The sequence below is a fragment of the Callithrix jacchus genome, chromosome 1 (genome assembly GCF_049354715.1).
Source record: "Callithrix jacchus isolate 240 chromosome 1, calJac240_pri, whole genome shotgun sequence".
Classification (NCBI taxonomy): Eukaryota; Metazoa; Chordata; class Mammalia; order Primates; family Cebidae; genus Callithrix; species Callithrix jacchus.
The window spans coordinates 186,830,673-186,856,033 of NC_133502.1; the positions used below are offsets into that span (position 1 = coordinate 186,830,673).

At 38.4% G+C, this 25,361-nt stretch overlaps 2 pseudogenes; one reads left to right on the forward strand and one right to left on the reverse strand.

Annotated features, from left to right (window-relative positions):
- The first annotated feature begins 3,099 nt into the window (after window positions 1-3,099).
- Window positions 3,100-4,021, forward strand: LOC108590062 (olfactory receptor 1E1-like; annotated as a pseudogene).
- A 3,033-nt stretch (window positions 4,022-7,054) lies between these two features.
- LOC128928577 (ankyrin repeat domain-containing protein 13D pseudogene) lies at window positions 7,055-11,055 on the reverse strand (annotated as a pseudogene).
- Between the last annotated feature and the right edge of the window lie 14,306 nt (window positions 11,056-25,361).

Sequence of the window (25,361 nt, forward strand, 5' to 3'; positions counted from 1 at the left end):
TTTATGGTTCTCCAGAAGTCAGAACCATAAGCATAGTCTGTCTATCTATCGTCTATCTATCTATCTATCTATCTATCTATCTATCTATCTATCATTTTCTATCATTATCTTTCTCTCTACCTGTATCTATCTATCTATCAATCTATCAATCAATCTATCTACCTACCTATGTATATCAGGATAGGAAGAGGGAGAGAGACAGAGAGAGAGAGAGAGACTTTTAAGAAATTAGCTCATGATATTGTGAACATGGGCAAGTCTGAAATCCACAGGGCAGGTAAGCAGGCTGGAGACCCAGGGAAGAGTTGATGTTACAGTTTTGAGTCTGAGCAGTTTGAAAGCATAATTCTTTGTCTTCAGGAGACTGTGGTCTTTTATCTTAAGGCCTTCAACTAATTGTATGAGGCTTACCATATAATAAGGGGAATCTGCTTTACTCAAAGTCTACTGATTTAAATGTCTATCACATTACAAAACACCCTTATCACAACATCTAGAACTGGTGTTTGACCAAAACTTAGTATTAGGGCCTGGCCAAGTGAAAGACTGGATAAAGGAAATGTGGCACATATACACCATGGAATACTATGCAGCCATAAAAGAGAATCAGTTCATGTCCTTTGCAGGGATGTGGATGAAGCTGGAAACCATCATTCTCAGCCAACTAACACAGGAACAGAAAACAAAACACCACATGTTCTCATTCATAAGTGGGAGTTGAACAATGAGAACCCTTGGACACAGAAAGGGGAACATCACACATCCAGGCCTCTCAGGGGGTGTCAAGGGGAGAGAAAGCATTAGGACAAATACTTAATGCATGTGGGGCTTAAAACCTAGATGTCAGGTTGATAGATGCAGCAAACCACCATGACACATGTATACCTATGTAACAAACCTGAATGTTCTGCACATGTATCCCAGAACTTAAAATTAAAAAAAAACAAAAATTAACCATCACATGGGATATGGATATCTGAGGACAAACTCAAATGAAGGCTTGAGGTTAGAAATTATCCTTCTTCTTTCTGTTTGTCCCCAAATGTGTAAAAGTATTATCATGTTTGTTTTTTCCACATCAATTTCAATGACATGCTGTAGATCTGAGCACAGGAATGTTTGGTTTGGCTCATCTGTATTTGTGAAAAGAGTAGTACATCTGAGATACCCTAATATTCCCCATGGTACAAAATTACATTTGTGAAGTCAGCAGTAGAGTGTCAAAATTCAGTGTTAAATTGCTAAAGATAATGAGTTCTTATTCCAGGAGGATTTAGTAGAAGTAGTTATTCTAAGTTAATGGGCATTCGCTGCCAACTAAAGGTTGGATGAATGCATGTTCCAGCCTGAGAGACAGCCATCAAATATTTATAAAACATCCACAATATCCAGGCACCACACCAAGTGCGGTGGCTGCCTTGCTGCAGTGAGGAAGGCAGACATGGACTTTCATGCACAGAGTCTACAGTCTGGGAAGGAAGTCAGCTATCAACAGGTGATCCAAAGCATAAAGCACTATTGGATGAGTATGAAAGCAGGTCTCACTGGGTTTACAGAGTCACAGGGAAGGTTTAGTTTGGCAAGTTACATGTAATACACCTGAAAGATAAATGAGAATGAGCTGGGTGAAGATGGGACATAGTGGGGAAAGGTGCTAGGTAGGAGGAACAGCAAGTAGGAAAGGATGGAGGGAAGAAATTATGACTTATAAGTCCAGCATTGCTGAAAAGAGGATGCAAGAGTCTTTGTGGGGTCAGATGAGGCTGGGGAGGTAGACATGGGTCAGATAAAGAAACATCCTCTGTGCTCTTGAAAGGAATTTTACCTTCATCTTCAGAGCAACGATAATCCTTGAAGTATTTAATAAGGAGAGAAAGGGACGATCAGATTTTCATCTCAGAATGCCACCATGTAAATGAGATTGTTGGAAGAGAAGGGTTTTGAAGCACAGAGGCAGGAAGATGAATTGAGAAGCAGTTTCAATCATCCAGGTAATACAACATTTCTATCTGGACTAGTGCAGTGGTAGCTGGGATAAACAGTGGATGAATTAGAAAGAGAATGAAGTGCAGAATCTATAGGACTTGCTAGAGTGGAGATTGACTGTGAGAGAAATGAATTAATGAAACAAAACCTCAGGTTTCTGACTTGAGTCTGGATATCTTTCACTAAATATGGGAGAGGGGAGGAGGATGGAGGTGCAGGGTGAGATCAGAATGTCATTTAGGATCTGTTGAGCCAAAGATGCCTGTGATCCATCCAAGCGGTGGTAATCACTGAGACTCAGGATAACAAGTTCCGTGTACTAGAGAACGCTACACCTGAATGGTTTGCTTTTGTTTTTTAGACAGAGTCTCACTCTGTCACCCAGGCTGGAGAGCAATGGTGTGATCTCAGCTTGCTGCAACCTCTGCCTCCCAGGTTAAAGCAATTCTCCTGCCTCAGCCTCCCAAGTAGCTGGGATTACAGGCATGTGCCACCATGCCCAGCTAAATTTTGTATTTTTAGTGGAGATGGGGTTTCACCATGTTGGCCAGGCTGGTCTCGAACTCCTGGCCTCAGGCGAATTGCCTTGGCCTCCCAAAGTGCTGGGATTACAGGTGCAAGCCACCGTGCCCAGCCTATATCTGAGTTTTTAAATAGCAATGAAAACATTGGAGTTGATGTGTTTTTATTGGGAATTATGCAGAATTATAAAAAAATGAAGTTTAGAGAAATTCCTGAGGAATATCAAAATGTAAGAAACTGGCAGAGGAAGAGCCAGCTGCAGTTACTGAGGATGACAGTGCAGGCAGGTAAGAAAGAGACCAACACATTTTATGTTTCAGAAGTAAATAGATGAGTGTTTAAGAAAGGATAAAATATCATTACATGTTAAAGATAAATGAAGAGAATAAAGATAGAGTTAAGTCATTTCTGATTGTAGAGATTCTAATTATAGATATTTGTGGTATGGAGACGTTAATTACTGTAATGTTAGTTAAATAAAAAAATTTTGCAAAATGCCTAACAGACCAAGCATCACAGAAATATCTTCATTTCAAAATTTAGATTTTAAAGGACATTATTGTTTTCCCTTAAAGATACTGGAGACAGAGCATGATGGGACGAAATCAAACCAGCATCTCAGAGTTCCTCCTCCTGGGCCTGCCCATCCAGCCAGAGCAGCAAAACTGTTCTATGCCCTGTTTTTGGCCATGTATCTTACCACCCTCCTGGGGAACCTCATCATCATCATCCTCATTCGACTGGACTCCCATCTCCACACAGTATGTATTTGTTTCTCAGCAACTTGTCCTTCTCTGACCTCTGCTTCTCTTCCATGACCATTCCAAAGTTGTTACAGAACATGCAGAACCAAGAGCCATCCATCCCCTATGTGGGCTGCCTGACCCAGAGGTACTTCTTCCTGTTTTTCAAAGACCTGGAGAGCTTCCTCCTTGTGGCCATGGCCTATGGCCGCTATGTACTTTTCCCTACACTATGCCACCATCATGAGCCCCATGCTGTGTCTCTCTGGTGGTGCTGTCCTGGGTGCTGACCACCTCCCATGCCATGTTGTACACTTTACTCACGGCCAGGTTGTGTTTTTGTGCAGACAATGTGATCCTCCACTTTTTTTGTGATATGTCTGCTCTGCTGAATCTGGCCTGCTCTGACACTCGAGTTAATGAATTGGTGATATTTATCATGGAAGGCTTCATTCTTGTCATCCCATTTCTACTTATCTTGGGTCCTATGCATGAATTGTCTTCTCCATCTTCAAGGTCCCTTCTAAAGGTATCTGTAAGGCCATCTCTACTTGTGGCTCTCTGTGGTGTTACTGTTCTATGGGACAATTATTGGTCTCTACTTATGCCCATCAGCATGAAGTTCTACTCTGAAGGGCACTGTCGTGGCTGTGATGTGCATTGTGGTGATCCCCATGCTGAACCCCTTCATCTACAGCCTGAGGAACAGAGACATGAAGGGAGCCCTGGGTAGAGTCATCCATCGAAAGAAAACTTCCTTCTCTCTATGATGATAACACTTGGAGCTATTACATAGTTTATCCAGTAAAATATTGACATTAATATTGGAATATTATTCAAGATTATTTCCTCAGCATAAATATTTTTGTTTAAGTGGCATCCTACATAATTTTCCAGTATGTAGTGTAGAGGAAGTAGAGCTGAGTACTTGAACTAGGAGAGAGTGTCTTGATGACTCGGCTAAGACTTCCTTTTTGTCTTCCCAAGGTGATCCTGGAAAAATATAGTTGAAGAATGACTGTTTTAAATGGTCTTCATGCCCCACATCCTTAAATTATCATAGGATTTTGTTATGTTACTCAGAATTCTGCTTTGATTGTAGAATCATTTTTATTTAATTTATAAAATTTATTTATTTATTTATTTTGAGACAGAGTTTCGCTGTTACCCAGACTGCAGTGCAATGGCACGATCTCGGCTCACCGCAACCTCCGCCTCCTAGGTTCAGGCAATTCTCCTGCCTCAGCCTCCTGAGTAGCTGGGACTACAGGCATGCGCCACCGTGCCCAGCTAATTTTTGTGGTTTTAGTAGAGACGGGGTTTCACCTTGCTGACCAGGATGGTCTCAATCTCTTGACCTCGTGATACACCTGCCTCAGCCTCCCAAAGTGCTGGGATTATAGGCGTGAGCCACCGCGCCCAGCTTAATTTTATTTTTTATTTCAGACAGGTTCTCATTCTGTTACCCAGGTTGGAGTGCAGTGGCACAATCATGGCTCACTGTAGCCTCAGCCTCCTGGACTCAAGGGATTGTCCTACCTCAGCCTTCCAAGTAGCTAGGACTACAGGCACACACCACCACACCCATCCAATTAAAAAGATTTTTTTTATATAGATGAAGTCTCCCTATGTTTTGAAGGCTGGTCTTGAACTCTTGGCCTCAAGTGATCCTCCTGCGTTGGCCTCTCAAAGTGCTGGGATTACAAGCATGAGCCACCATGCCCAACTTGTAGAATCATTTTTATTTTTATTATTTATTTATTTATTTTCAAAACTGAGTCTCACTTTGTTGCCCAGGCTGGAGTGCAATAACATGATCTTGGCTCACTGCAAACTCCATCTCCCCAGCTCAAATGATTCTTCTGCCTCAGACTCCCAAGTAGTTGGGATTACAGGCACCACACCTGGCTAATTTGTATATTTTTAGTAGAGACGGGGTTTCACCATGTTGGCCAGGATGATTTTGAACTCCTGACCTTGTGATCCACTCACCTTGGCCTCCCAAAGTGCTTGGATAGAATCATTTTTAAATAGCACTCTATAATCTTAGGTCAGTGCTAAATAACATCCAAACAGCTCAACCTCCCAGCCTCCCTTTGCATGTCTCCTACATATTCTCTCTGCACACATTTTCACATCATTTTACCTCTTCTCTCTTGCTCCTGATATATTTTCATTTCTCCGTAGTCTTTTCTCACCTGGCCTGACCTTCAGTACATTTTTCTAACCATTTTACTACAACGGTGTCTTTTGTCTTTACCTGAAATTGACTAATATCCTGAGGCCCTAAAATTTATTCCTCCAGGAAAGAAGCTAGATGCTGGTAAAAAAAAAAAAAAAAAAAACCATAAAGAAAGAAAGAAAAAGAAAAAAAAAGAAAGAATAATGTCTCTCTTCTGTTTGGTGTTTTTTGATGTTACAAAGAACTTCATATTTATGTTTGTATTCTACCCCCACAATTCCCAGCAAATAGAGAAGGTGCTAACGCCGTGTTCTATGTGGAGAAGTAGGGAGTTCAGCAACGTTTTACATCATACAATGTGTCAATTGTTGAGTTTATGTAAAATTCCAGGCTGATTCTGCAGTTTATTCTCATTTTCTCTCACTTTAGAAAGAAAGGGAGCAGCCATTTGTGGGATTAGTTCAACCATTGTAGAAGACAGTGTGGTGATTCCTCAAGGATCTAGAACCAGAAATATCATTTGACCCAGCAATCCCATTATTGGGTATGTACCCAAAGGATTATAAATCTTTTCAAAACTCTTATCTCCACTTGTGGCATGGGTAAGTTTCCAATATTGGTGAATTCGTTCTTTTTTTTTTTTTTTTTTTTTCTTTTTTTTGAGGAGTCTCACTCTGTCACCCAGGCTGAAGGGCAATGGCCTGATCTCACTCACTGCAACCTCTGCCTCTCAGGCTCAAGTGATTCTCTTGCCTCAGCCTCCCGAGTAGCTGGGACCCCAGGCGCCCATCACCACACCCAGCTAATTTTTGTGTTTTGAGTAGAGACTGGGTTTCACCATATTGGCCAGGCTGGTCTCAAACTCCTGACCTCAAGTGATAGTCCCGCCTTGGCCTCCCAAAGTGTTGAGATTACAGGCATGAGCCACCGTGCCCCACTCAATTTGCATTCTTAGTTTTCCCCTCTAAGTGATGGCATCCAAGCCTACCACTTTCATCCTGTATGTTCTGCTGACATCCACAGCTCTGTCTGAAGCCCAGCCTTTCTCCAGGACTTCCAGCTGCCTCGTGGATACCTCCTCTTGGGGCTCCACGAGCAGTTTAATCTCGACATGCACATTAAGCTTTTCACGTTCCATCTAAGTCTGCTCTTTGTTATTATTTCTATACAGGGTCTCCTCTCATGCAGTTACCTGACCAATCGCTTCTATATGTGTATACCTACCACCTTGAATTTTGCCTTTTCCATTGAATATTTCCTGAAATACTTTATTAATCTCCATATGGTCATTCCAGTTTTTGTAATGGATACACTCTAAAAATCTCAGTGGCATAATACAACAGAGATACTAGAGGCAAGAAAAGAGATTGGTCTTTAAATTAAATCACTTTTCTTTATACCAGAAAAACCCAATTTAAAAACCAAGAAAAATGGATTTAATTCTTAATAGCAATTAAAAGCAGATACAAAAACTAAGGAAGAAACCGTTACAAGTTTAATAAAAGATATGAAAATACTACAGAAATGAACATATATAATGACTCTGGAAAGGATACCTCAGTTTTAAGTTTTTTAAAGATTGATTTTATGCAATAAAATCAGTCTAATTGAAACTGTACCATTTAATATATTTTGAAACCTCAATACTTTTACAAAAGGAACTCTACTCAAATACATTCAATGTAATCCAAATAAAATTCCCAGCAGAATTATTTTTGTGGGTATGGACAAGTTTATTCTCGATTTCTCTTGAAAGACAAAATAGGTAAAATTTATAAAAAGTATTTGAAAAATAGAAACCATAAATTGGTCCTTTGTCTACCAAGTATCAGTACATACTTGAAAAACACAATAATTAAAATAGTATGCATTATGCAGGAATCGACAAAAAAGATCAATTGAGTGAAAAGAACTTTAAGATAGTCCTGTGTATGTGAAGATTTATTTTGTGATCAAGAAAATCAATGGGAGAAAGGATATACTACCAGGAAAATTGTCATGGGAAATATTCAATGAAATTTTTACAGTATGAGTAAAATTGTATTTTAAATGGCTTAAAAACCTAAACTTAAATTACAACCTATAAAAATACTCTAACATAAAATAATATTTATAATTTATGCAAAACTCAGAAACTCTATAAAAACGTTGACAATTTTGACCAGATAGAAATAGGAAAGTTTTCCGGGACGAAAGATAACAAAAGCTTGAAAAAGAAGTGACAGGCTATACCACGTCTAATAAAAACGATATTAAAATTTAAAATTGACAAAGAGCTCCTATAATCTAATCAAAATAAAACATAACTGAATAAAAATGTACAGAGTATTAACAGAAATGAGATGTTCAGCTTTAGTATTAACCGGGCAAAAAACTTTAAAAAGGCTGGGTGTGGTGACTCACACCTGTAATCCCAGCACTTTGGGAGGCTGAGACGGGTGGATCACTTGTGGTCAGGAGTTCAAGACCAGCCTCACCAGTAGTGAAACTCTTTCTCTACTAAAAGTACAAAAATTAGCTAGGTGTGGTGGTGGGTGCCTGTAGTTCTAGCTATTCAGGAGGCTGAGGCAGGAGAATCACTTGAACCCAGGAGACAGGTTGCAGTGAGCAGAGATTCAGCCACTGCACTCCAGCCTGGGTGTCACGGTGAGACTTTGTCTCAAAAAATTTAAAAAATGTTGAAAAACTATAAGGGATTATTGAATGACCACATACTTGGAAAATTTAGAAATGGTTGACCTTCTATGGTAATGGCAAGGATGAGGGAATAGGGGACTTTTATATCATTAACCCCTACCCCTACCCCAATCCAAATCTAGAATAATTCCATCACTTCATAATTCAATGTGAACCCTTGCAATCAAGCCCTTCCTACCACTAATCTGATTTTTATCTATCTGATTTCTATTACTACAAATGAGATTTGCCTGCTTTTGAACTTCACATAAGTGGAATCATTTAGTATGTACTCTTGTATCTGACTACTTCAGCTCCACATAATGTTTTATAGATTTCATCATGTAATTGCGTAGATCAGCAGGGTTTTTAAATTACTGAGTATTATCTCATTGTATAAATATACGATAATTTGTTCATTCTTTTACTTTTTCATAGTTTGGGGAATATATTCAATTTTAGATTATGAATTGTTGAAAAATGCTATCCTTTTCCTCATTGAATTATCTGGGTAACTTGTAGAAAGTCAATTGACTGTATATAGTTGGATCTACTTTTTTTAACTTTAAGTTCAGGGGTACATGTGCAGGTTTGTTTTACAGGCAAACTGGTATCACAGGAGTCTGTTGTACAGATTGTTTCATCACCCAGATGTTAATCCTGGTACCATTAGTTATTTTTCCTGATCCTCCCCCTTCTCCCATCCTCTACCTTCTGATAGGCCCCAGTGTATGTTGTTCTCCTCTATGTGTAGAGGCGTTCTCCTATACACCAACAATGGTCAAGCCAAATCAGGAGTGTACTTCCAAATCAGGAATTCACAATTGCCACAAAAAGAATAAAATACCTATGAATACAGCTAACTAGGGAGGTGAATGGTCTCTACAAGGAGAACTACAAACCACTGCTCAGAGAAATCAGAGATGACACAAATAAGTGGAAAAACATTCCATGTTTATGGATAGACAGAATCAATATTATTAAAATGGCCATATTGCCCAAAGCAGTTGATAGATTCAGTGCTATTCCTATTGAACTAAACGAAACTAAACATTGACATTCTTCACAGGACTAGAGAAAATGATTTTAAAATTCATATGGAGCCAGAAAAGAGCCCTAATAATCAAGGCGATCCTAAGCAAAAAGAGCAAAGCTGGAGGCATCACTTTAAACCATACAACAGGGATACAGTAACCAAAACAGCATGGTACAAAAACAGACACATGGACAATGGAAGAGAATGCAGAACCCAGAAATAAGATTGCATATGTACAACTATCTAATCTTCAATGAAACTGACAAAAACAAGCAATGGGGAAAGGATTCCCTATTCAATAAATGGTGCTGGGATAACTGGTTAGCCAAATGCTGAAGATCAAGACTGGACACCTTCCTTATGCCATAGACAAAAATTAACTCAAGATGGTTGGGTCTGTTTCTGGACTCTATTCTGTTCTATTGATCTATATGTCTCCTACTTAACCTACTCTTCCTAAAATGTTAGAATCATTTTATTTCTGTCACATTATTTTTTCCTGATATATTTTTATACCTGTATTGTCTTTTTCCAACCTGTCCATACCTAAAAGAGATCTTTTTATCTAGTTTATTAAAGCAGTGAATTTTGGTCTTTGTAATGCTGTTTGCCTTAAATTCAACTTTGTTATTAAAAGATAAAGCACATGGAAAAGGAGAATCTCAATCTTTACGGGGAAGCCAGGTGGGAGGCGCAGGGTGATGAAGTCATGCAGCTTGGCAAAGTGAGCATTGCTGATAGCCATTAGGTTGATGATGGGTGTCACCTGGTCACCCAGGGCGAGAGAGTGCTCCTCACTCAGTCAGAGTGTTGCTTTGAACCTCTGTACTTTGCTGGACATCTCAATGGGAGGCCAATGTTCCATGACTCCAGGCTGAAGCTGGGGTTGAAGTACTCCTCAGGGGAGATTGCTGTGGGGTTGGTGGGGCTGGCTGCCTGCTGCATGGGGGCCCCAGTGTGGGAGGAGTGCTGCTGGGCCATCCCCAGGAAGGACTGGAATGGAGTCTTCCCCCCTTTGCTCCTCGACTTGTCCTGGTCAGAGAGGTGCTCTCTGTGTGTGCGTGTCACCAGCTCCACGTTGGTGGCACTGTATACCTTGGCCTCGTAGCCACTAACAGTTTCCATCTTCTCAGACCGCCAGTTCCAGATACCACATTTGTTCCTCTGGAAGGCCACATTCCGAGTGTCCAGGTGGGTGGAGACGATAGGAGAAGTGAGGCGACTGGCCACGTGCTCCTCGCTCAGCCGCATGGCCTCCAGCAGTGCTTCAGGCTCCTGCAAAGTGAGCCCAGCGTCTCTGCGTGCACCACTTGCCGGTCATGGTCCACTTACATCACCAGGGCTCCTGCCTCCTGGCCCTTGAAGATGAAGCTCCTCCGGCCCCGCTGCCAGGTCATGTGCTCAAAGCCCAGGAGACTAGTGTTCACTCGCAGGCTCTCACCCCGCTTCCACATGCGGTACACATCGCTCGGGCACATCTTGGACACAAGGGGCACCCAACTGGTGAACTCCCGCTTCATCTCCACATAGAAATCAGGGGCCTGGCGAAGTTTGTTGAGCAGCTCTGGAATGCCCGCCAGCCTCTGTGTGGCCCTCTGGTAGTCCCGATACTGGAGCACCAGCTGCACCATCTCGGGGTCTCCAGTGCTGACTGCCTCCTGCAGGACTGCCCAGCCCCGGCGGTTCTCTTTGCCCACGTTAGCATTGTGCCGAAGGAGCACTCGCACGGACTCCAGATTTCCCAGAGACACGGCCAGCTTCAAGGGGGTCCGCCCGAGGGGATCCTCTTGTTTAATGTCATGCTGATGGCTGTGCAGTGCGGCCTCTAGTTCGCGGTGCCGGTTCGCCCAGACTAGCAGGTGCAGCGGGAAGGTGGGGCCCGGGCCGGCCATGCTGGGCTTCAGCGCCTCATCCCGGTCCCGCCTCGGCTTCGGGCCTGGCACGGCTCTCTCGCCTCCCCTTGGGGCCGCGCCCCAGCTGCGACCCCCGCGGACCCCGCAGCAGTAGCGGTGGCCGCGGCGGTGGCAGCGCGGGCGGCGGGGCCTGTAATCCCAGCTACTCAGGAGGCTGAGGCAGGAGAATTGCCTGAACCCAGGAGGCGGAGGTTGCGGTGAGCCGAGATCGTGCCATTGCACTCCAGCCTGGGTAACAAGAGCAAAACTCCGTCTCAAAAATAAATAAATAAAAATAAAAATAAAAAATAAAGCATGCTATCTGCATTTATTACCATAATACATATTTTTCTTTATTATTGATGTTAAATGCATTTTTCTATACCATTATTTTAATATTATGACTTTTAAATTCTTGAGTTTTAAATTTTGACTAATTCCTTGGTTGGTTGGATTGCATCAAGTCATTTTTAAATGGCTATTACAGGCATGTTATATTTAGTGCATTTTCACATATTTCAGATTTTTTTTGTATATGTATTTATATAACTGAAGGATGACTTGGATAGGTACGAAATTGTGAAGATCTGTTTTCTCATCTATAACTTATTTTCCAAAGTAGCTGTGAAAAAATCTGACGTAAGGCTGATATTCTCTTTCCTCTGCTCACATGTGGTCATATCTCCTCCCACTGATGCATGTAGGATTATTTTTTCATCAGACTATAGTTCTGTATTTGCTGACTTTTATTATAATTTTTTATAGCATAGAAGTTTCCTTTTGATTTCCAGTCTGCACCTTCGTTTCTAGACTCTAGACAGTGTTCTGCTATTATACCTGGAAATCATCGTTTCTTTTTCTTCCTATTCTGTTCTGTAGTAAGACCAATAATTTTGTAGCAAGTTTGAAGTTTATATGCCACAATCAATATACACAAAATGAGAAATTTGTTTTTACAAATGAAAATGGAAAACAAAATTTATAATAGTATAATTATGTAAATATTACTACTGCAGAAGCAAGATGTAGGGTTGAACTCACAGATTAAAAAATGAAATCCTACATCATTAAAGCTGTGATATTCAAAGCAAAGGTTACAATCTTAATGCTAAATTTGTTTCCCTTTCTTACACTCCATACATTTCTAAAATGAGGCCACATTCCATTTGCTCATATTTGTAGCATATGTAAATTTCTCTTTTTTCCTCCCTCCCTCTCTTTTTAATTTTTGCTCTCCCCACTTCCATTTCTTTTTTTTTTCATTTTTAATGGCTGAGCCACTTGAGATAATGTTCAGACATCAAGGCACTTCATCACTATGTAATTTAGTGTTCAGAATCTCCTCAAAAGAACATTATCATACATAACTACAATGTCATTGTCACATTGTCACAAAGCATGTTTTGTATATTCACAGAATAGGCAAAGCATGCTGCTGCCTCCCCCACCAAACTGTGTACAAATGTCATTGTAGTTGTGTTAACAATACTGTTATTATCTTATTATATAATGTGATTACATTAATAATACTGTTACTACACCCAAGAAAACGTGCATTAACACACACAAATTTAACATCCAATCTAGACACAGATCCCCCCAATTATAAGGACCTACTTTATAAGAGATCTATTACCATGTAATGCACATGCTGCACCATTCACCCTTGTAAAACCTGCAATTAAATCATTTTGTATATTCACAGGCTTGTGCTCTTCAAAAATGGGCCATCAGGAGAATCACACAGAGTCCCTAAGCAGGCTTATGATCCTAAGCAGCTTATGGCTTCAGAGTTCCAAAACACTGACCCCAGGACTTGGGAGGAAACTCCCAGAATATTAACCAACACTGAAGCTATGGACAGTTTGGTGGGGGAGGCAGCAGCGTGCTTTTTGTGCTTACTCTGTGTATATACAAAAACAAATTCTAGAACATTTTTATTACCCACAAATCAATCCTGTGCCCATTAATAGCCACTCCTTGTTTTTCCCAGTCCTTCTGTCCACTCACCCATGCCTAGGAAATTTCCAGTCTACTTTATCTTTCTATGGATTTGCCTATGCTTGGTATTTTACGTAAATAGAAGCATACAGTAAGTGGCCTTATGACCACCTTCTTCAATTAGCACAGCGTTTTCAAGGTTCATCCATACTGTGGTATGTATTAGTATATATCAGTACTTCATTTATTTTTATTGCTGAATAATATTTCGTTGTGGGGGTATGCCACATTGTATTTATCTAATTATCAGCTAATAGCTATTTCCACTTTGGAGCTATTATGAATAATGTTTCTGTGAACATTCATGTACAAGCATTTATTTGAGTACTAATTCTTTTTACGTATATATCTAGTTGTGGAATTGCTAGGTCATATGATCCTAGCTATTTTAACTAGGTAATTCTATTTTAACTCTTTGAAGATTTGCCAAAATAGTTTTCCATAGCAACTGTATCATTTTACTGTCCCACCAGCAATGTATCAGGGCTCCAATTTCTCCACATTCTCCTCAACACCTGTTATTTGTCATTTAAAAAAGTATAGCCATGCTAGTGGGTGATTAGCTATTTTTAAAACCTTCTTTAAATATTTTAATGTCCTTAGTTGGTGACTAATGATATTGAGCATCTTTTCATGTTCTTGGTCATTTGAACATCTTCTTTGGAGAAATATCTGTTGAAGTCCTTTGCTTATTTAAAAAACCTGGTTGTTTGCGTTTTTGTTGTTAAATTGTAATGGTTTTAAAAAATGCATTCTACATACCAGATATATGATTTGCAAATATTTTTTCTCATTTGTGAGTTGTCTTTTTACCTTCTTGATGGTGTCCCTTGAGGTACAAAAATGTTAAATTCATCTATTTCTTCTGTTGCTTATGATTTTGGTGTCATATCCAAGGAACCACTGCCAAATCCAATGCCATGAAGACTTACCATTACATTTTCTTCTAAGAGTTTTATAGTTTTAGCTCTTACATTTAAGTCTTTCATTCATTTTGAGCTAATTTTTCTACATAGTGTGAAGTAAGGGTCCAATTTTATTCTTTTGCATGTGGACATCCAGTTGTCCCAGCATCATTTGTTGAAAAGACTACTCTTTCCTTGTTGAATGATCCGGCAGTCTTGTAAAAATCAATTGACTATAAATGCATGAGTTTGCTTTTGGATTCTCAATTCTATTCCATTGACCTATGTGTCTATCCTTATGTCAGTTTTGATTACTGTAACTTTGTAGTATGTTTTGGAATTGGGAAGTGAGCCCTCCAATTTTGCTTTTTTTTTCTTCAAGATTGTTTTGGCTGTTCAAGGTCCCTTGAATGTTCATATGCATTTTTGGATCAGCCTTTTCATTTCTGTGGAAAAGACATTTGAGATTTTGATAGGGATTGCATTGAATCCATAAGTCACTTTGGGTAGTATCGTCATCTTAAAAATAATAAATCTTCCAAGCCATGAACAGAATATGTAGTTCTATTCATTTAAGACTTAAATTTCTTTCAGTAGTGTTTTGTAGTTTTCAGTGTACAAGTTTTATTATTTATTATTTAATTAATTTCAGTGTACACATTAATTACAAAATAAGTAATTATTTACTAATTAATTACTAAATAAGTGATTAATTAAATAATAAAAATTAAATAATTAATTTAAATTTAAATAAAGCTTAAGAAAACCACAAAAACTCAAAGAGATCAGCATGTGGTTGTGAAGCCAAGAAAGTCAGATTCTTATTTGTAGAACAGAAAATAGATATTTTTGTCTATAACAGAGATTATTCTAAACCTAATTAAAGAATAGGAAGCTAATAAATGCCAAAACACTGTTTAATTTAGTATACAAAAATGTAATAATTATTTATTATTATTATTATACTTTAAGTTCTGAGGTACACATGCAGAATGTGCAGGATTGTTACACAGGTAAACACGTGCCATGGAGGTTTACTGCATCCATCCCCCCATCATCTACATTAGGTATTTCTCCTGATGTTAGCCCTCCCCAATCCCCTCTCCCTGCTATCCCTCCCCTAATGCCCAACCCCCTGACAGGCCCCAGTGTGTGATGTTCCCCTCCCTGTGTCCATGTGTTCTCATTGTTCAATACCCACTTAAGAGTGAGAACATGCAGTGTTTGGTTTTCTGTTCTTCTGTCAGTTTGCTGAGAATGATGGTTTCCAGCTTCATTCATGTCCCTGCAAAAGACATGAACTCGTTTTTTATGCTGCATAATATTCCATGGTATATATGTTCCACATTTTCTTTATCCAGTCTATTATTGATGGGCATTTGGGTTGGTTCCAAGTCTTTGCTATTGTGAACAGGGCCACAATAAGCATATGTGTGCATGTGTCTTTATAGTTGAATGTTTTATAATCCAATACCCAGTAATGGGATTGCTGGGTCAAATGGAATTTCTAGTTCCAGATCCTTGAGGAATTGCCACACTGTCTTCCACAATGGTTGAACTAATTTATACTCCCACCAACAGTGTGAAAGCGTTCCTATTTCTCCACATCCTCTCCAGCATCTGTTGTCTCTCGATTTTTTAATGATCACCATTCTAACTGGCATGAGATGGTATCTTAATGTGGTTCGATTTGCATTTCTCTAACAACCAGTAATGATGAGCTTTTCTTTCATATGTTTGTTGGCAGCATAAGTGTTTTCTTTTGAGAAGTGTCTGTTCATGTCTTTCTCCCACAATTTGATGGGGTTGCTTTTTTCTTGTAAATTTAAGTTCTTTGTAGATTTTGGTTATTAGCCCTTTGTCAGATGGGTAGATTGCAAAATTTTTTTCCCATTCTGTTGGTTGCCAGTTCACTCTGATGATAGTTTATTTTGCTGTGCTGAAGCTCTTAAGTTTAACTAGATCCCATTTGTCTATTTTGTCTTTTGTACTTCTTCCTTTCCAATTTGGATATCTGTTCATTTCTTCTCACCTAATCCCTCTGGCTAGAACTTCCAATACATTATTGAATAGCAGTGGTGAAAGTGAGTGGGCATCCTTGCCTTGTTCTTGATCTTCAGAGAAATGTTTTTAGTCTTTCATCATTGAGTATGAGGTTAGCATTGGGTTTTCCATAGGAGCCCTTTACCATTTTAAGGAAAGTCCTCTTCTATTCTTAGAGTGCTATGTGTTTTTATCATGAAAGGGTATTCAATTGTCTAATGCTTTCCTGTATCAGTTGAGATGACCATGAGGTTGTTTTTTCCACTTTGTTCCATTAATGTGGTGTACTACATTGATTGATTTTCATATTGAGCCACGCTTGCATTCCTAGAATAAATGCCATTTAGTTACAGTACATTATTCTTTCATTATGCTATTGGATTTCGTTTCAGGGTACCTTATGATGAAGAAATTTCACTTCTGGGAATTGGTAGAGATTGGCTAAAGTTATGTGCAGGGTTTATTAAAGAAAACTTATTCCATTGCAGTTTATTATTAAAGAATTTTAAATAGCGAATGAGTAAACTGGTATACAACAGAAAGGACCCCAGTGTCTCTAAACCTCTTCCAAGAAATAGGCTTCATATTTATGAGGTAGGAGACTGTGAAGTAATTGCAAATCCCTGTTCAAATTCCCTTAGGTTTAGAAATAATGCTTGCTTGCTGATTTGTCCTATCAACGTCCTAATCAAGATAAAAGGAAAGCCTGTTCAGATGTCCCTATGACCTGTCCTGAGCGAAGCTGTTAAAAATAGAAAAGGCCAGGTACAGTGGCTCACACCTGTAATCTCAGCACTTTGGGAGGCCAAGGTGGGTGGATCACCTGAGGCCAGGAGTTCGAGACCAGCCTGGCCAACATGGTGAAACCCCTGTTTCTACTAAAAATATAAAAATTAGCCAGATGTGTTGGCACATGCCTGTAATTCCAGCTACTCGGGAGACTGAGATTCTTATCGCTTGAACCTGAGCAGCAGAGGTTGCAGTGAGCTGAGATTGCTTCATTGCATTCCAGCTTGGTTGACGGAGCAAGATCTCACAAAACAAAACAAAACAACCTGTTCCATTGCCAGCAGTCATCCAGTGCTGCTAGCAGAGACTTAGATGGTAAGTCCAGGGCAAGCAACCCACTGCTGAGTTCAGAGGCACTGAAGCTGTTTGACGAGTTGAAGAATCCTGGCTGGAAGCAGTGTACATTATACCTGGTATTATTGTTGATAAAGAATAAAGGGAGAGCAAAATCTTTTAATAGGATTGTCTAGGGGTCCTATAATTTCCATTTTATTGCAATTTAGAGAATTAAAGAATGCTCTCATCCAGCGAGAGGATAAGGTACAACTTTGACTGACTCTAACACATTATGTTAAGGAAGAAGCTTTTTATTTTATTCTGAACTTTGATCAGGAATTGGTATTGATTTTTAAAGATGTCTTTTACCTCTGATGAGGTAATCCTAAATTTTTAAATCGAACATATTAGCATGATTTTAAATATGAAAAGATGGGTTTATTGGTGTTTTAGACATCATTTTGATATCTGTTTTCACAGATAGAACTGGTCTATAATGTTATTCATGTCTGTTGGGTTTTTCGTCAGTAAATCAGGTAGCTATCTTAATTTGACTTAATTTTAGGTTCTGGAATATGTTATATAGAGCCTGGGGATTATTCCTTGAAAGTTCAAAAAGGGAATAAGCTTCCCCACCCAAGGACTACTAAAATTGTGATATAATTTAAATATAGTGCACAAAATCTAAGCATACAGCTTGCTGAATTTGACACCTGTGCAGCCCCTGTATGGATTAAGATATAGAGAATTTATGTCACTTCAGAAATGTTCCCTGTGCCCCCTCCTTGTCAGTCCCTACCCACATCCAGAGGCAGCAACTACTATGGTTTCTAGTACCAGAGATGAGATTTGCCAGATCATAAACTTTAAATAGATGGAATCATACAACATTTTTTTGAGTCTGGATTCTTTTACTCAACATAATGTTTTAAAGATTTATCTATGTTGTGTGGATAGTCAGAGTTCAGTCTTTTTCACTGCTATATAGTATACCATTGAAATGATTATGCCATAGTTTATTTATTCCTTCTGCTGATGAACATTTGGATTTCTCAGTTTTAGCTACTATGACTAAAGCTTCTGTGAAAATTCTAATGCACACCTTTTGCTGGACACTTGTTTTCATTTATTTTGGATACCTCAGGAGCAAAATTTCTGGGCTGTAGATTGGGCAAATATTAAAACTTTGGGAACCACAAATAGTACACGAAGCAGTTTTATTTATTTATTTATCTATCTTGAGACGAAGTTTTACTCTTGTTGCCTAGGCTGGAATGCCATAGTGCAATCTCGGCAGGGTGCAATGATGCAATCTTGGCTCACTGCAACCTCCACCTCCTGGATTCAAGCAATTCTCCTGCCTCAGCCTCCCAAGTAGCTGGAATTACAGGCACCTGCCACCATGCCCAGCTAATTTTTGTGTTTTTAGTAGAGACAAGGTTTCACCATGTTGGTCAGGCTGGTCTCGAACTCATGACCTCAGATGATCCACCTGCCTTGGTCTCCCAAATTGCTGGAATTACAGGCATGTCCAGCCCGTTTTATTCTTTTACATTCTTTTTTTTTTTTTGAGATGGAGTTTCACTCTTGTTACCCAGGCTGGAGTGCAATGGCATGATCTCGGCTCACCGCAACCTCTGCCTCCTGGGTTCAGGCAATTCTCCTGCCTCAGCCTCCTGAGTAGCTGGGATTACAGGCATGTGCCACAGTGCCCAGCTAATTTTTTGTATTTTTAGTAGAGACGGGGTTTCACCATGTTGACCAGGATGGTCTCGATCTCTTGACCTCGTGATCTACCCGCCTCGGCCTCCCAAAGTGCTGGGATTACAGGCATGAGCCACCGCGCCCGGCCCTCTTTTACATTCTTACTAGCAATACATGAGGGTGTTAATTGCTCCACATCCTGGCTAACACTTGATATTATCAATCTTTCGTTTCTAGCCATTCTGGTAGGTATGTAGTAATACCTTATTATGATTTTAATTTGCATTTCCCTGATGAATAATAATGTTGAGCATGTTTTCATATGCTTATGGTCACCTTCAAGACTTTCATTAGAGATGTTTTTTTCAGTTTATTTTATATTTATTACTCTTCATTTTCCCTTCTTAAATATTTATTTTAATGGTCTGTTCAGACATTGTATATATTATTGAGCCAGCTTTTGCTGTTTGTCTTTGCTTAGAAAAGTCTTATTTTGATTTTTAAATTTACTTGAGAAGTTTTAGAAAGATTAAAAATATCTTCCTTTGTTAATTATATATTTTTTTTAAACAATTCTGAATGTTGTATCTTTGCCTTAATTTTTTTAAAAATTAGATTTCCCAATTTTGTCTATTTTGCTGATCTTTGGAGAAAAAACTTTCAAATTATTTTATCAACTTTGCTGTTTTTCTGATTCCATTTTGTTAATATGTGCTTTGTTAATCACTTAATCCTATTTATTTGAGTTTTTGCCACTCCTTTTCTATCCTTTTCAGCTTACACTTTATTGATTTATTTTCCGGTTTAGTTTTTAAGTAAGTCAAGCATTACTTTTTCTTCTGTGATGAATACTCTATGTAGTATTTGTAGTATTTTTAAAAAATTTCTTATTGGAGCATTGTTACTTTATTGATTGCTTATTTGACACAAAGGCTGTTTAGGAGAGTCTTAATATAATCTCATAGCATTATGTTCGGGTAATGTGGCCTTTACAATTTCTATTTTTGGGCTTTAAGTTCCTTATAAGAAGTTGTGATTCTTTATTATCCGTGATATGTTGTGTGGAATAAAGAAAGATGATGATATATAATTAAATGAAGACCAAATAGACATGCAGACAAGTGACTCTCATGGTGAAGGAGATAGACATGGTCCTTGCCCTCATGAAGGTTCCTCTCTAGAGGCTACCTTATGTTAAGCAGCTCAGTGAGATTTGAGCACAGACATTCCTTATTTAGAAGACTGGGGCTGAAGTCCACAGCCACGTCAGTGTTTTGCTTCTGCCAAATGTATCAGTTCAATGAGGAATATACTCCAATTTATTATGTACATTTCTTATGATTTTTTACTCTCCAGGATCATTATTTCTCATCTTAGCAACCTATTCTGTTCTTAATCTTCTTTTCATGTTTTGACTATTCACCTAATAATCATATTCTGAAATTAGCTCTTCTTCCTGAAGTAAGTGTACAAACCATTTTTTAGATAACAATGGATTACTTGTTTCTGATAATGTTCATATTTTGGATAATGTTCATATTTTGCCTTACATCTGTTAAATGTAAAATAAATATATTTCTGTGATTGATGAACAAGATGGAAACCCCTACTATGCTAAAATAAATAAATAAATAAATATTAATTGATTTAAATACATTTTCGTGTTTTAAAAATAAATTTACACATTTAAAAAATCCCATCTTCCAGTTCTGTGAAGAAAGTCAATATGAGGCCAACAATCATATGAAAAAATGCTCATCGTCACTGGTCATCAGAGAGATGTAAATCAAAACCACATTGAGATACCATCTCACGTCAGTTAGAATGGCGATCATTAAAAAATCTGGAGACAACAGATGCTGGAGAGGATGTGGAGAAAAAGGAACACTTTTACACTGTTGGTGGGAGTGTAAATTAGTTCAACCATTGTGGAAGACAGTGTGGCGATTCCTCAAGGCCTTAGAAATAGAAATTCCATTTGACCCAGCAATCCCATTACTGGGTATATATCCAAAAGACTATAAATCGTTCTACTATAAGGACACATGTACACGAATGTTCATTGCAGCACTGTTTACAATAGCAAAGACCTGGAATCAACCCAAATGCCCATTGATGATAGACTGGATTGGAAAAATGTGGCACATATACACCATGGAATATTATGCAGCAATCAGAAATGATGAGTTCGTGTCGTTTGTAGGGACATGGATGAATCTGGAGAACGTCATCCTCAGCAAACTGACACAACAACAGAAAATGAAACACCGCATATTCTCACTCATAGGCGGGTGATGAAAAATGAGAACACATGGACACAGAAAGGGGAGTACTAAACACTGGGGTCTATTGGGGGGAAAAGGGGAGGGCCAGTGGGAGGGGGAGGTGGGGAGGGATAGCCTGGGGAGAAATGCCAAATGTGGGTGAAGGGGTGAAAGCCAACAGAACACACTGCCATGTGTGTACCTATGCAACTGTATTGCATCCTCTGCACATGTACCCCAAAACCTAAAATGCAATAAAAAAAAAATAAGAAAAAAAAATCCCATCTTAAAAAATCTTCCTAATAATGAGAATTTGACTTCATTTCTTCCAAATATTTTTACTGATTACTAAAATAATACTCACTGGAAAACATCCAAACAACAAAGAAATAAAGCAGAATGTAAGGGTCCCCCACAGTTCCGCTCCTCTCCCTCATAAAGGCAGTCAAAAGCTGAGGAGTATTACTCCAGATTGTCCATGAACAGACTACCATCATATATAATCAGGAAGCAGGGCTACGTAATACATGAAATTTTAAAATGGTTTTCATTTAAAATGAATTCTGATTTCATCAATATAAAGAGATGTAACTTCTTTAGAAGCTATACAGTATTTTGTTAAATCAATGCATTTATCATGATTTATTTAAATAATCTGCTCCTGATAAACATTTAGATTGTTTTCAGTTTTTAATTATTTTGAACAATGTTCAATTTTATATTTTGGTTCATATATTTTTGTAAGTTTTTTTTCTGTGTTTCTATGACACATTCTTAGAAATGGGTGTGTTAGATCAGAGGATATGAACATTTTATAGTGGGATAGAAATTGCCAGATTGCCTCCACAAAAGTTCCACTATAAGCTCCCTCCAAAAGTAAATGACAGTGGCTGTTTCTTTATAATGTCCCCAACAGTGGATATTTTGCTTTCAAAATTTTTGTCACTCTCCTATCCAAAATATCATATTTTCCTGTTTTTAAATTGGATGTCCATATGTATCAGTGAAGTCAAATATCTCTTTATATTCATTAGCCACATTTTCTTTTATGTATTATTTGTGCATGTTGCTTTGATACAATGTTTTTCTTACAATGGATAGTGTCACTTTATCTGACTTATAGATGACATGTCTCTCAGTTTGTTATTCATGCATCGGTAGGGTGTATTTTCTCCTTATTAAAGCTTTTAAATTTCAATGTAGATGAATATGTTTATTTTTACTTTCTGATTTTTAAAACATGTTTAAAAAGGACTTTTCAGATTTTTTTTCTATCCAAAATGATGTCATCCTGTTTTTTCTTTAGTTCTTGTACAGTTTTAGTTTCTACATCTCTTATCTTTGATTCCCTTGAAATTTGGTTTAATGAAAATTGTCACATTTCTCTTCTCCTCTTCCCCAGCAAGTCAGTTGTCCAAACCTTTGCTAATTAAAAAATATTATATTTATATTAAGCATTCATATATATTTATATATACTTATACATACACACACATATATACACATATACATATATATACATATGTACGGTTGACACACCACTGCCACACAGTCACAACACGTGGTTGCCAGGAGGTAGCTCTCAGTGATGCCCAGAGCCACTTTTGCAACTATCTACCTTACTAAATTCTCATGATTTTTAATAAGGATTTTCAGTGAAATGTTTTGGGTATCAGAGATTTACAATTCAAAGCTAACAAATTTCTGATAAGTATGCTTACTCCTTTCGAATATTTAGTTATATTATTTTTCCTTTTCTAATTCCACTAAACACTACTTCAAGAATAATGTCAAGTTTAACTCTGAACTCTATTTGATTGATGTAATTTTATTTTTGTGCTAGTACTATATAAGGTGTATTTCATAATAGCACATTTTAAGTATCTGTGTGATGAGCCCAGTTCAAAATTCTCTTTCAAAACTTTCTTGACACATTTTTTCTTTCAAATATGCTTAAGATTTATTTTGTTAAATCCCAGTGAAAATGTTTTTGAGAAATTACATTGTATTTTCATCACACTACTGGTACCACATGGAGTTATAGATTTATTATGGAAAATTGGCTATTTGTTAAGAAGCATTTGCTATTTATACAGTTGCCTTACAAATTATAAATAAGAAATATTTTGGCACTTACTCAAGCTTTCTTAACTTAGTTGAATTCTGTAAATTTCTTAATTTGGTGTGTGTGCATTATGTTCTACTGTTACTCCTCAGTGTCTTACATGTTTAAAGTATGTTAGAAGGGTGCACTCTTGTGTTTTCTGACAGGTAATTTTTTGTACATGGAAAAGTTATTGTTTTGTATATCACTTTACAACAATCTACCTTAGTTTATTATCACAGTTTTTAACAAGGATTTTCAGTTAAATGTCTTGGGTATCAGAGATCTACAATTCAAAGCTAACAAAATTCTGATAAGTATGCTTACTCCTTTCGAGTATTCAGTTATATTCTTTCTCCTTTTTTAATTCCACTGAACACTACTTCAAGAATAATGTCAAGTGACAGTGTTTCTGACAAGAGTTTAGATGTTGGTGTGGGGCCCTGCCCTTTGTTCTCCCACTCTCCGGTGAGAAGATGATAGAATCTTCCCAATAGTTCTGGTTATTGGAGGATACAGTAGACTTACTCAACTTGTTCGGTGGTACTTTGAGAGGAGAAAGCTTTTCAGACGAGCTGCCACCACATGGAGCAGCCATGTAATGGCAGCACTTAAGTGTAGGCAAGGGTCTAAAATACCACCTCTACCCTGCACACACACACAAACGTGACTCTTCTCAGCCATCTTGGGCCATGGAGAGCTGAAACATCCTTACACACACTGGTGTAGCCTAGACAGTAGCTAGAAGTCGAGAACCAGTGTGTCTCCAAAAGCTGTCATGATACGGAATGAGGGGACCTGTGGCAGAGGCTAAGATCAGAGCCCAGGGCCAGAGGGAAGACATGGCTGAGTCTAAGATCAGCAGGACTGGTAAGACTGGGGAAGACTGTCAGCTTTCTTGCCAAAAGAACAGTCATGTATGGTGCATGGTAATATAAGAGATGTTCAGTTGCATCAGTAGTGGGAATCAGCAAGACAACCCTTTCCCAAAGTCAAGATGAGCTATAAGCCTCACGAATCTAGAAAAAGGGCTAGTCTGAGTCCAGTGGTGTTTTACAACCAGTTATAGATTTATTTGTAGTAGAATTACCATTAATTAAGCTAAATGTTGGCTCTTTGGAAATATTAATATAACAGGTAAAACTCTGGCATGTAAGACAAAACAAAAAAGACAAAAGGCACAAGCAGAACTCTAGTGAAGAAAAAGGAACAAAAATGGATAGCTGAGAGGCAATTTAAAAATGGAAAGAAAATGTGGGCAAAATTATGTTCTAGGGACTTACGTAATACTAAAACTTAGTGAGATACAAAAGATTGCATAGACTACAAATCATTGTAGATAAAATCCTTAGACTTACAACTTTGGGACAGCGACCTGGTTTCTCTAAGTCTGTCTTCTCTCCCATATAATGAGAAAAATGGAACTTTCTGGCGTTCAATTGAGGCATATGAATAGAACACTTAGGACAGGGCCTGCCATGTAACAGTTCATCACTAAACGTTAGCTTTTATCATTTTTGTTGCAAGAATTTCCATTACAACCTTGCAATAGTGAAAAATTAGAAAACCATTAATATTTGTCAATAAGGGAATGATTAAAGTGTGGAGGATCCACAGTATAGGACTGTATAGCATGAAGTTAAGAATGAGGGCATTCTATTTGCACCATAAGCAAGGTCTTCTAGATGCATTGTTTCATGAAAAAAGAAAACTGCAGAATAATATATACATAGAATGATACTGTTTATGTTTCAAAACCAGAGCAAGAGAGCAAGACAGAAATTGAACCGATAATGGGGATGGTGGTGGAGGTTGATTTGGGTGGAAAAGAGAATTTTATCTTTAACTCTAAATTGTTACAATAAAAATGGTGGATATAGTAAATAGGAAAAGAACTGAAAAGTTTTTAAGCCACTTATTTTAAATAACTAGGATCTTGAAGTTTCTCCGAGTCTGCAGGGGCATTCGACAACACCTCCTTAACATCTCTTTCAGATCCTCCCCTGGGCCGGGTGTGATGACTCATGCCTGCAATCCCAGCACTTTGGGAGGCTGAGGTGGGCAGATCACTTGAGGCCAGGAGTTTGAGACCAGCCTGGCCAACATGGCGAAACCCAGTCTCTAGTAAAGAAAATACAAAACAATTAGCTGGGTGTGGTGGCGGGCGCCTGCAATCCTGGCTACTCAAGAAACTGAGGCAGGAGAATCACTTGAACTGGGGAGGCGGAGGTTGTAGTG